Raw genomic sequence first — 14,138 nt, forward strand, 5'->3', positions numbered from 1 at the left:
TACATAAAGTTTATACAACTATAAGTTATGCCCTTATTCTTAATACATATTTTTTCTAGGTATTTAGATAACCTATAATTGTTAAACCATAAAATAATTAGCATATGTCTAATTGTTTAGTTAATATATATTTATCTAATTGTTCTTCTTTAACAGAAAACACATAATTTATATATTATACATAGATTTATCTAATGTTCTGCCTTTTAGTTATAGGTATTTGAGATAAATGTATTTTACTATAAATTTACTTTCAAGAGATAATCAAGTAATCTCTAACTCTATTGTACAAACTTTATAAGATGATAAACAGATATAATTCTGTCTACAGAAATATCCAAAGACTTTAACTATATTTTCATTGAGACACTTCTTCTTATCAAGGTATAATAATTTATTTAGATTCTAAGGTTTTCAGAAATTGTTCCAAAGTATAACCAGGAAGAATTCTAAAGGAAAAGAATATACTTCCACAGAGACAACACACATTGGAGGTCCTAAGAAGAAGAAAGAAATCACCTTTGGGAAAACAAGGTCTTTATATTCTAGATTTTAATGATAAAAGTATTTTCCTAAATAGGGGGATCTTTATATCATTATCTAGACAGATGATATAGAAAGTTAAAACAATTGGAAAAGAGATTTATATGTACTGGACTGACTAAAAATTTTAACTGATTAACTCAAGGATATTTCAGGCTATTTCCCTGATTTTACTATGCTGATGTGAGCTAAGATTTTGTCCATATTTTGACATAATAAAGACCTATTAAAATGTTAAGCATTTTTCCTTTAAGAAAGGTTTTTTATTGCCTGATGATTCTTACTGTTTAAGACAAGGATTAATTTTGATGAATAATTTCACATCCTTAATTAAACATTAAATATATTAAACTGCTGACTTAGATTCCAATTTTGATATTTCCTTAGAAACTAAATTTGATTAATTCAAAGACACTGATGATTCTTACATATTACTTTTGTGTGTTGGATAATTGTGAGATTTAGGAGACATTTTATTAGGATTGATGCTCTCCGAATTAAAGTCGTACAATGGTTTTGAACAATAAAGGTTGCAAACCTTGTTGGAAATTCATTGGCATTATATAAGTTCTTCGACTGTACCTATTACCCATAAAAACATGGTAAGATTTATATACTAATACCTACACTGGGAAATAACCTTAATCATATTTTTTTTTAAAAAAGACAATTAAGAGACACCTATCCAAAGGATAATACCCTGAGATATAGAGATGTTTTGAGACCTTCTCTCAGTAAGAGATGGAGGGTTCTATTAAATTGTCCACTTACACATAATATCAAATGAATCAACTAATCTATGTACTAAGAAAATCACAATGAGTAATACGTCTCATTTTCATGTCTAGCCTCAATGACTACTACTAATAGAAGGCCTTAGAAAATTGCCTGCTAGAAACTAAGATCAAAAGGGAACTTTTCAAACTTAATATAGACCAGAAAAAATTCAGGGAGATTTTCAAGAGATACAAATTCATGTATTGTATTTTTCAAATTTTGTGCCAGATGTCTAACCTTATCTAGAGAGATATTATGCTACTGCTTAGCTAAACTTTAAAATAGAGGGCCATCTTAAAAACAGTTTTAAAGGAAATCTGTCTTGGCCACATCCCCATAACACAAATGGGAATGGGCCTAATGGTTTGTCAGGGACACAAACAATCCCCTAGGGACACATAGAATCCTACAGGTAAACAGAATGCCTAAAAACTAATTTTAGTAAGCCTTTAGAAAGATCCTACTATTTTCATAGAGAGATTCAAAAAGGCTATATAGCACCCTAAATTTATAGGGAACTACACATTTTGAAAAGATGAGTTTATCATCCAGTTAACTCTAGTCATTCCAAGAGATTTACACAGGTTAATATACTTCTAGCCAAGTTTAGATGTTACACCATAGTTAAATGGAGCCCAAAGAAAAAGGAAGTCAAGCATACAGACAGAGAAAAATTAATGCTAATCTTACCCCAAGAAAAGTAAACTACCTAGTTAAAAAATTTTACTCCTCTTCTAAGTTATAAACAGATTTTAGAGACCTCTAACATTAAAACAGGGCTTCACTTTGAGCCCCTGTCAACAGTTTATCACTAAAAAAATGATTCTAGAAATAATTATCCCCAGAATATTAGACAGCCACAAATAACCAGCTCAACAGCCGATAGCTAATTTTAATAAGAAATTTAAGATGGTAGACCTTTCCTCAACTTTAATATATGAGGTAAAGCCCTACATACAAGATGATATTTTTGAAATTAATAAAATCATAAATTATACATAGTGATTATAGCTAATTTTACTACATTAAATAAAGTATTAAGGATGCTCATATAACTATTTCATTATACATAAAGATTGTTTTGACTATAATTCCTCAAGGAATCATTACTAGTTCAGTGTCATACAAATTCTAAATTAGATCATTGTCTTAAACAATACTATTAACTTGTTTTTACCCATTAATATTTAAAAATACTAACTCCCCCTACTTGGGTCAACACTAAGTTTGATAACAATAATGACAGTTTTTCATAGATTCATAGATAAAAGACTATTCATTTCTCTATTTCATTTTTATAAATGGTAAAAAGCAAAATATCTTCTCTAGGCTTATTTAGCATATGTGCTTCCTATTTTAGATAGATGTCTATCTATTTCTCATGCCCCTAGTAAAGGACACCATTTCCACTGTCTTTTGCTTCATTCCAAATTAAAATAATTGTTTAAGTTAAGCTAATTTCAAAATATAAATTTTATATACAACTTATTGTATTCTTCATTCTTGGTAATTCTATTAAGGTCAAAATCAACTCATACATTTAGTAAAGGCTAAATTTTTATTTACCATGATCCCTTTAAATGACTTTTGTCAAGTCTCATGACCAGTTAGAGATAATAAATCTTTTATTATTATTTAAATGCTTGTACTATTATCTAAAACTTAAACTGATGATACTATGGCTGACGCCAGGCCTTTCCTCTATTTTATTAAATAAAGAAAAGTGGGGGAAACAGAACCCCATAGGCACACACTAGATCTTATAAATATTTCAAAAATTTTCTTAACTATGATACTGAGAGTCTTACTGCTACTGAACGATTCAGTAAATTAAATCAGATTTCAAAGGAGAGTTTAAACCTGTCATCATGATAATGACTGAAAAACCTGTCACAGGAAGGTAAATCTCCCAACATATAGCCATGCAGCTTCACGGGCTTGTCAGTAAGTAAAAATCACGAACATGGGCTGGAGATGTGGCTCAGCGGTAGCGCGCTCGCCTGGCATGCGTGCGGCTGGGTTCGATCCTCAGCACCACATACCAACAAAGATGTTGTGTCCGCCGAGAACTAAAAAATAAATATTAAAAAAATTCTCTCTCTCTCTCTCTCTCTCTCTCTCTCTCTCTCTCTCTCTCTCTCTCCTCTCTCACTCTCTCTTAAAAAAAATCATGAACAAAGTTCTATGGACCCATTTCTCAGGTCCATCTTTAATATGCCTTCAGTGTGGACTGGAAAGTCCACCAATGAAACTAGATTAATTGTACTGACTGTATCTTGATCCTATGGTAAATAGGCTGTCTGGGAGTATCTTTTGAGAAAAAGAGAGCATTTGAGAAACCTAAACCAGCCAATCATGCTGGTCCTTAGAGATTAAGACTATATTTACCTATCTGAACAACTGTCAGAAAGATAATTAAAATAGATTTTTCCTATATGGGCCAGTTATTTATTAAAATATCCACCAACGTATTATTGCCCTAATCATTCTACAATAGAAATGTATTATTGTCCTAAGTGGATAGATTGTGCAAATGTCTTACCAGTGCAACATAAGGTGTTTGGAAATAATGGGTATATTTTAGACTGGTCTCCCAGAATTGACAAAGATAATTACTCAAGGATACCATGACACCTGGAGGTTTATTGGTAATACCTTAACTCTTAGTGATATGGCACCCAAACGGATGTTTTGATGTTTGACTTCTACCTTCAGAATATTTACATTCCTGACAGACCTAATAGACTCCTTAAAAGTGAGAATTAAGAGACAGGATGATGAATACCTATAGCCTGTAAGAATACAAATTATCTTATTGTATCACTAGTTATTGCCAGCTAATATTTCAGAGCTATGATATGCTGAAGTTAATGTTCAGGCTTTGAAACAGGTGCATGCCAGTTAACCAGACCCAGGCAAGCTCCTGGTCTCATGATCCTTGAAGTGACTACCTTAAATATATTTCTTGCTTCTACAATTACAGCCTTTATGGCTATGTTTTAAACTTAATATTTGACTTGAATTACTTCCAAGATCCTTCATAGTCAGACAAGTGCTGATGGAAGGATTGGAAGTAAGTTAAAATGCTTTAGAAGACAACGCAATAAATAATGTGAATGATCCCTCTGCTCTATGATTTGTAGAAAGGCTTAAATGTCATGCTAAATGCATCAGCACTTAAAGGCACGTTCATACAGGGCAGCTCCCGACAAAAGACCTCCCAAGTTCATGGATAGGCAGAATTAAAGCATTCAAATGGTCATATTACCAAAAGCAATCCAAAGTTAATTCAATCCTCATTAAAATACTAATGACATTCTTCAGAGAGCTGGAAAAAAAGTCCTAAAATTTATATGGAAGAATAAAAGACTCAGAATAGCCAGAGTGATGCTAAGCCAAAAGAGCAATCCTGTTGGCACCACAGTAATCAATTCCAAATTACACCACAAAGCCATAGTAACAAAACAGTATGGTATTGTCATATATGAATACCAATGGGATAGAGAGGGCCCAGAGACAAACCCACACATCTACAGTCATCTGATCCTTCAGGTGCTCAAAACCCACAGGAGAAAGGACAACCTTTTTAATACTAGGAAAACTTACTCCATGTGTAGAAGAATGAAACCAGATCCCTATCTATCACCTGCAAAAGTCAACTGAAAATGGATCAAAAAAAATATGAGAATTAGGCAAGAAATACTGTAACTGCTAGAAGAAAATATAGGGGAAATACTCCAACATATAGGCAAGGCAACTACTTTCTGAATAGGACTCCTGAAGCTCAGGAAATAATGCCAAGAATCAATAAATGGGATGGCATCAAATTAAAAAGTTTCTGCACAGCACAAGAAGCAGTCAAGAGTGTAAAGAGAGAGCTAACAGAATAGAAGAACGTCTTTGCCATTTACTCTTCTGGCAGAGGATTAATATCCAGAATAAATAAAGAACTCTGACAACCAAATACATACACACACAAACAAAACCAATCATTAAATGGCAAAGAAGCTATTAGACATTTTTTTTCCCAAAGAAAGAATACAAGTAGCAACAAATATATGAAAAAATGTTCAGCATCTTTAGCAATTATGAAAATGAAATCAAAACTACACTGAGATTTCATCTCACTCCAGTGAGAATGGCAATCATCAAGAATACAAATGATAATAAATGCTGGAGAGGTTGTCGGGGGAAAGAGACTCATGTACTGTTGGTGGGATTGTAAATTAGTACAACCACTATGGAGGTTCCTAAAAACACTAGCCATGGAACCACCGTGTGAGCCAGCTATTTATACACTCCTCAGTATTTATTCTAAACACTTAAACTCAGAGTGCTGTAGTGTACATATGTGCCCGTGTGTATAGCAGCACAATTCATAATAGCCAAATTATGAAACCTGCCCATGTGTTCATGAGCAGGACTGGATAGAGAAAATATAGCATAAATAGAGTGGAGTTTTCTTCAGTCAGAAGAATGAAATTATATCATTTTCAGGAAAATGGGTGGAACTGAAGGTCACTGTGTTAGGGAAATAAGCCAGACTCGGAAAGCTGAGGGTCATTTTTTTTCTCATATGTGGAGACTAGAGAGAAAAAGCGAGGAAACAAAGGATCGAATGAAAATAGAAGAAAGATAAGAGAAATAGAGGAAGGGAATCAAGGCAGGGAAGCAGAGGGCAAGCGGAGCTGGTAAGGAATGAAACTGATGGAACTGTGTTTTGGCGTGTACAAATATGTCACGATGGGTGCCACAGTTACATGTAGTTACAATGCCCCTATAAAAAATCTTAAATACTAGAGGGGAGTTATTAGCTCCATGAGAACCAATAGGGACCTGTGGGAGCGGGCAGAGGGTCAGGGCAGCTTGGGTATGTGAAGTGTGACCACACCTCCCAGGACAGCAGCCACAGGCTTCAGCTTTTCTCAGTTCTAAATATTTTCAGGAGAAGAAGAAATCTGGAGGAGTCACACTTCCTGGTTTCAAAACTTAACTGCAAATCTACAGCAATCAGAACAGCGTGCTGCCAGCAGAAACAGACTCACGGGACAGCGGGAGAGGACAGAGAGCCCCGGACAAACCCTCATCTACATGGTCGGCGATCTCTGTCAAGGGCCAAGACTGTCCAACCGGAAAAGGACGACTCTCTCATCCAATTCCACTGGGAAACTGGATGTTCACAAAAAAGCAAAGAATGAAGCTGGACTCTTCCACCACCGAGAGCAAGGAGCTCAGGATGGATCGGAGGCCTGAAAATGAGAATTCGGACTGTGAAAGGTTCCTGGCATTGAATTTGGCCGTGATTTCCTGGATCTGGACACTGAAGACATAGACAACCAGCCCCCAAATAGGCAAAGGGGACTTCATGCAGAAAGTCACACACATCAGAAGTCACTGTCAACAGAGTAAAAAGACACCTCACAGAATGTGAGAAAATGTAATCAAATCAGATACTGGATCAAGGACTAACAACCAAAAAATATAGAGAATACCTAAACCTCAACAACCACACAACAAACAGAGCCATTAAGAAATGGACTCGTGACTCGAATACACATTCCCCAAAATAGAGGCACAATGTCTCTAAGAACATGAAAAGATGCTCAACAGCATTAATTATTAGGGAAATTAAAATCAAAATTAAAATGATACCACTTCACACATATTAGGATGATAACTGTAAATATATATATATCCAATAGTAGCCAGGCACAGTGGTGCACACCTATAATTTCAGTTACTCAGGAGGCTGCTGCAGAAGGATCACAAATTCAAGGCCAGTCTGGACAAGTTAGTGACCATGTCTAAAATATAATGAAATTGGGGCTGAGGTTATAGCTCAGAGGCAGAGCGCTTGCATCACACATGTGAGGCACTGGGTTTGATCCTCAGCACCACATAAAAATAAATAAAGATATTGTGTCCATATTTTTAAAAATCTTTAAAAATAAATATAATATAATATGACGAAATAAAATGAAGGCTGACGACGTAGCTCAGTGGTAGAGAATTTGCCTAGCATGTTCCAGGACCTGGGTTCAACCCCAGTAAGACAAAAGAGAAAAGTGCACGTATTGTTGGGGATGTGGAGAAACTGAAACCCATGTCCCTGTCAGTGGGAACATCAAAAGGGACAGACACTGTGAAAAACAGCATAGCTATTCCTCAGAAAATCAAAAACAGAATCATTGTAATGCAATTCCATTTCTTGAATAGACCTAAAAAATGTTTTAAAGACCTTAAGGAGAATAAGGAGATATTTGTAAACTCGCGTCCTGTGTCAATCAGCTTTGGGTCACTGTAACCAAAACACCTGACAAGAACATCTCAGAGGAGGAAAGGTGTATTGGGGGTGCATGGTTTCGGAGGTTCAGTCCATGGTCTGCCCACTCCATTGCCCTGGAACTGAGATAAAGCAGGTCACTGGGGAGAAGGGCATGGTGGAGGGACACTGCTCCTCTCTGGACACCAGGAGCGGGTGTTGTGGGTGTTGGACAAGCTGTGTGATCCCCATGGACATGCCCCATCTGCCTACAGTCACCACCCAGTTTCCTCTTCATATTATTATCCCATTACACTGATTAATCATTAGGCTACAGCTTTCATAATCTGATTATTTCACCTCTCAGCACTCCTACTTGGTCCTATGAGCACGTCATATCCAAACCTCACATTGAAAACCCCCAAATTTCCAAGTATCCACTGACGCACAAACCAATAGGCAAAAGGCTTGACATGTAGAAGGGAAAAATTTTCATCCATTAAAAACAATGGAAATTTTGATGCACACGAGAGTATAAATAAATGAACCATGAGGACATTACGCCAAGTGCAAAGATCCAGTGGTAAAAGCACAAAACCACCCGACTCACTTACATAGTGGAGCACTCAAGTGCAGACAGAGAAAGCCAGGGGACGGCCAGTGTCTGGGGAAGAGGGTGCAGGAGACGATATGGGCTAGCAAGACGGATGGCTGTGAACGCTGCACATAATGAACACACTCCATCCCCCCGACTGCTCCAGAGCAAAGATCAAGGTGATATGACGTGTTCGCTACCACAATGAAAAATGCTAAATATGTTCTCTGGGTAACCAGCTCTTCAATCACATCCTAAGGAATAAAGACGAGAAGTCCATATCTTGAGGGGAAATTGAGCCCCCCAACTCAACGGGCCTGCCCAGCTGGACCTAGAGGGCCGGGCTTCTCCAGCGTGGCCTGGCCACCCCAAGGCTCACATGACCCAGTCCACGCAGCACCTCCCCACACTGCCACCCGTGACTGCACCAAAGGCCCCGCCCTGGCACAGCTGCTGGGTTCTGGGGGCTCCAGGGCAGGTTCCCTTTGCAGGTGGGGAGCCGGCTCTGCTCCAGCACAGATCAGAGGGAGACACACAAAGCAGGTCCCCAGCTTAGCCAGGACATCAGAGCAGTGAGCTTCATGTGCCCTTGCACCTTGAAGGGGGAGAGGTGAACCTGAGTAAGGGCAAGGCAGACCCCTCCAGAGCCCTGAGACTCCATCACCAAGAGACCAGCATCCCCGCCCTGCAGGGCTGAGGACTCTTGCTGTCGTCCTGGGTCAGCATCCACAGGCCCCACAGCCAGCCAAGCACACAGCTGGACACACGGCGAGAACGGCCTCAGTGTGGACCTGAACAGCTTCCTGGAGGCCACTTGGTGGCTCCTGAGTACAGCAGTCAGAGGAAACTGCTCTCCCCATGGCCAGTTCCCTGCCCAGCAAGGTCACAAGAGGGCAGGTGACTATTGCAGTGTCACATTCGACAGGTGGAGAGGGCGCAGGCTGTGTGGCCTGGGTCAGTGTCCCCAACTCCTCTGTGTCCTATTGTCCCCTTCTGTTAAATATGGATATTAATGTCTACTCTCCAGTTCTCCGTGAGGATTCAGTAAAGGGGTTCCTTCCTCTGCAGCCTCCTGTCCTGGCCATGCCCAGCCCAGACAGCCTCCTGGTGCCTGCGCAGGAGGAGCGTGAGCTGGCTCAGTGGCCCAGAGGCAGGAGACCAGGCTCCCACAGACGTTGGCCGCACACTCCCACCATGCTTATCAGAGACAGTTCATGCATTCGTCCTTTCCCTCTAGTGGCTGTCCCCAGGCAGGGCACAGGGCTGGTCAGTGGAGCTCAAAGGTGCCCACACAGGCCCTAGATGTCTGGAGCTCCCACAGCCCTTGTTGGCTTCACAGCAGTGACAGGTGCTGTGGCATCAGGAATGCCCAGAGGACCCACTGTGAGGAGGTCCCAGGCAGGGACGGAGCAGACGAACCTCTCTCAGCCTGGTCTGCGGGTCACCAGGACAACCTAGGCCACTGTCCCACCCACAGGAGCAGGCTGAGAGAGGAGAAGTCCACCTTGGATGGGTCAAGCCTTTAGCTGTGGGCTTCTTGGTGGCTGCAGCATGTCCCTCCCATTCTGACCTCCTGACTGGTGCAGCCAGAGTTCATCATGCAATCTGTCTTCACCTCCCAAGCTGCTGGGAATGAGGCCTGGGACCTGGGAGGCACAGAGGCGGGAGGGAATGCACCCGAGGGAACCCCATTAGAGAGCCTGGACTAGATGCTCAGCACAGATGCCCAGGGCAGGGGCCAGAGAAACAGGATGCAGGAGTCACCGGGGCGGATAAGAGCAGGCAGGCCACAGGTCTCCCTGTGGCTGCCCAGGCTTGCCCAGTAAGTCCTCCCCCATCTTGCAGCCTCCTGCCTGGCCCAGCATCCGGGGTCCACCCAGGAGAAGTCAAGGCAGGCACAGCTCAGGACCACGGCAGGGCACATCTGAGCCCAGGTGCCTGGTCTTGGCCCTGCTTCTGGGAGACTCGGGGAGGGTGAGGGCCTGGCTCTGCCGCCCCAGCACATAGTGGGCCTCGGGGTGAACGCTGGGTGGGAGCTGACGTGGTGACTTCTCCTGTGCCCCCCCGACACACACACACATGCACTGGCTCTGAGACTCCTGTCCTTGCTGGTCTGTGCCCTCAGAGGGTGGAGGAGGCGACTTGGGCAACCTCTGTCCTCTTCTCCAGCTGTGCCTCTGCCCTGTCCCCTTACCCTGCTGCTTTGGGAATCCAGCCTGAGCCAGAGACCCAGACCGTGGCTCCTGCACTGCATGTCCCCAACCCCCTCATGGAGAAAGGGGGCCCTTGGAGCTCAGCCCATCAACTGGCTTCTCAGACTCCGAGGAGGTCCAGGGTCCTGTCCCCTGCACTCACTGACCCACCCTCTGGCCCCAGTGGCCTCTGCCCTTCATCTCCTGATGGAGATCCCCAGGGAGACCTGTGTTCATTAACTCCTCAGTGACCTGGCTGCCCTTTCAGCCCTCTCCTTGCTCTTTCTTATCTGGGTTCATGGCCCCATCATTCCCCCATTGGTGCCTCACCGCCCCCCTGACCTGTGTCCCTGGCTCCGCAGCTCACCTGATGTGAGAAGTCTTTACTCTCCAGTCGGAGACATGGTATGTACAGGAACCAGCAATGACAGGAAAGACAACTCGCTGGGGGGAAGCTGGGCTTCCCCATGGAGTGTTTGGAGATGTGTGGGAGGGAGATGATCAGGGCAGACACTGGAAAAGCAAGGATGAGCATAGAGGGCCAAACAACAGGCGGCCGCTCAGGAGTCAGCACCTGACGAGGACCTCCGTGTGCTCAGAGCGTCAAAGGCTGAAGATCAAGACCAATAGACACTTTTCCTGTCTCTGGGTGGACCAAACACTAAAACATAAAAACAAATATTCTAAAAGAAAGCATGAGTTGCCAGCGCAGGGTGCACGCCTGTAATCCCAGCAGCTGGGGAGGCTAAGGCACGAGGATTGCAAGTTCAAAGCCAGCCTCAGCAACTTAACAAGACACTCAGCAATTTAGCGAGACCCTCTCTCTAAATACAATATAAAAAAGAGCTGGGGATGTGGCTCAGTGGTTAAGCACACCTGGATTCAATCCTCAATATTGAAAAAAAAATAAAGCAGGTGTTAATTGATTTTGTGATTTTTCAAATGGATAAGGCCTTTCTAAATGAGATCAGAAAAGAACCCAGACATCATAAAAGGAACAATTGTTATATTTGAGATATATATATATATATATATATATATATATATATATATATATATATATATATATATATATATATATTTGACTTCTAAACAGAATAGGAAAAATGTGCCATTCAGTTCACTAAGAAGAAATAACAGTCATAAATACATGCACATGCAACATCAGAGGTCCTGAATGTAAGAAGCTAACAAACTGAATGGAATGCACAAACAATGAAGCAATGGTAGGAGGAGACCATTACTCCCACTTTCAATAATTGATAGATCAACCAGACAGAAGATCAATAAGGCTTCACCTCACTGTAGAGCAACTGGACCCCAAGATACATGCAGATCACTCCACCCAGCAACAGTGTCTCACACGGTATTCTTCAGTGCATGTGGACCCTGTGTTAGTCCATGAATCGAGTCTTCATGAGTTTAAACAGATGAAAGCATACAAAGTCTCTTCAAATCACAATGGAATAAAACTAAAACTGGGTGGCACCAAAAAACTGGAAAATCAACAAAGACTTAGAAATGAAACAATATTCTCTTAAACAGCCAAGGGTCTAAGGAAACACCACAAGGAGAATTAGAAAATGTCTTGAGACAAATAAAAATTAAAATACAACATAGCTAAATTAATTGGATGTAAGCAAAAACAGTGCTAAGAGGGAAAATTCTCTAAACACTTGTTCTCAAAGCAGCAACCTAACTTTCTACTTTTTAAAACTAGAAAAAAAAGGAGAACAGAGGAATAAAATTCAAGATCAGAGCAGAGATCTACAAAACAGATAATTTTTTTAATAAATGGAGAACATCATTAATACGAGATAACAGAAGAACAATAAAGAATAGAGAAAATTGACAAAACCAAGAGTGATTCGTTACAAAGAAAATCAACCAACTTTTGCTAAATTGAGTCAGAAGAAGAGATTTATACTAATCCTCTTCAAACTCTTCCAAAAATTTGAAGAGTTGGGAACGATAACTTATTCTGTGGAGCCATAACCACCCTGATGGCAAAGACAAAGAAAAAAGAAAATTGAAACTAATGTCACCTAGGAACAGTAACACAAAATACTATCAAATTATTGAATTCAGCAGCACCTTAAAAGGAGTCACATCATGACTGTGTTATGATTTGGATGTGAGGTGTCCCCCCAAAATTCATGTGTGAGACAATGCAAGAGAGCTTAGAGGTGACGCCACCGGGTTATGAGAGCCTTAACCTGCTCAGTGCATTAATCCCCTGGTAGGGATCAACTGGGTGGTGACTGTAGCCAGGCACGGGGTAGCTGAGGAGGTGGGTCCCTGAGGGGGTGCCTTTGGGGTACATATTTTTCCCCTGGAGAGTGGAGTTTTCTCTCTCTCCCCCACTTTCTAGTGGTGCCATGTCAACACTGAAGTCAGATATCTATGGACAGAGACCTCTGAAACCTTGAGCCCCCAAAATAAACTTTTCCTCCTCTAAATGTTCTTTTCAGGTCTTTTGGTCACAGCAGCAAAAATCTGACTAAAACACCAAGTAAGATTTATGACTAGAACATAAGCTTTGCTTAACAAGTAAAAATCAACCAAGGCAGCAGACCGCATTAACAGACTGAAGGAAAAAACCGCCAACGATGAGCCAGGTGTGGTGACACGGGCCTGGAGTCCCACTTACTCAGGAGGCTGAGGTAGGAGGATTGCAAATTCGAGGCCAGTCTGTGTAGCCTAATGAAACCCTGTATCAGAACAAAATATTAAGAGCTGGGGATGTAGCTCTGTGGTTGAATGTTTGCCTGGCATTCACAAGGCCCTGGGTTAGATCCTCGGTGTCAAAACAATAATTAAGTTATTAGTTAAAATATGTTTTTAAAAGGGCTGTAGGCCCAGTAGTAGAGTGTTTGCCCAGCATGAGGCCCTGGGTTAGATCCCTTATGCGGCAAAACCACAACAACAATAACAGCAACACACACACGATCATCTCAGTTGATGCAGAAAAAGCCTTTGACAAAATTCAACACCGTTATCACGATAAAAAACCTCAATCAAACAGGAATAGGAAACTGTCTCAAGGCCACGTGTGAAAAATCCACAACTAACAGCGTATTCAATGGTGAAGGCCTGAAAGCTCTTCCAAGACCAGGAATATAGAAAAGGAAGTTTGCTTTCATCACCCTGTTAACTGTGATGGAAACTCCAGCCAGAGATGGAGGAGAGGAGGTAAAACATTAGAAAAAAAGAAACAGCAGCATGGCTTCTACCTATAAAATGCTGAAGATCACACACACACACACACACACACACACACACAGTTAGACTCAATAGACAAATTCCTCAAATTTGCAGGATTTAAAATCAATACACAAAATCAACAATAGACAATTTTAAACAGAAATTGGAAAAAAAACTCTAGAAATTTACAACTGCCTCAAAACAGAATAAAATATTTGGAAATATTGTGAAAGTTATGTACACTGAAAATCAGAAAACATTGCTGAAAGAAATTAAAGATGGGATAAATAAATGGAAGGATATTTCATATTCATAGACTGAAAAATTTACTATGATTAAAAAATCAGTTCTATCTAATGCAATCTGTACATTAGTGTAATTCCTACCAACATCCCATTGATTTTTTTTTCTTTTTGCAGATAGAAGGATCTATTCTACAGTGCATATGGAGTATCAGGAGACCCCAAATAGCCACAACAGTCTTGATAAAGAAGAACAAAGTCTCACATTTCCTGATTTCAAAGTTATAGTAATCAAAGCAATATGGCACTGGCATAAAGACAAA

Source organism: Urocitellus parryii, chromosome 6 (assembly GCF_045843805.1).
Source record: "Urocitellus parryii isolate mUroPar1 chromosome 6, mUroPar1.hap1, whole genome shotgun sequence".
Taxonomy (NCBI): domain Eukaryota; kingdom Metazoa; phylum Chordata; class Mammalia; order Rodentia; family Sciuridae; genus Urocitellus; species Urocitellus parryii.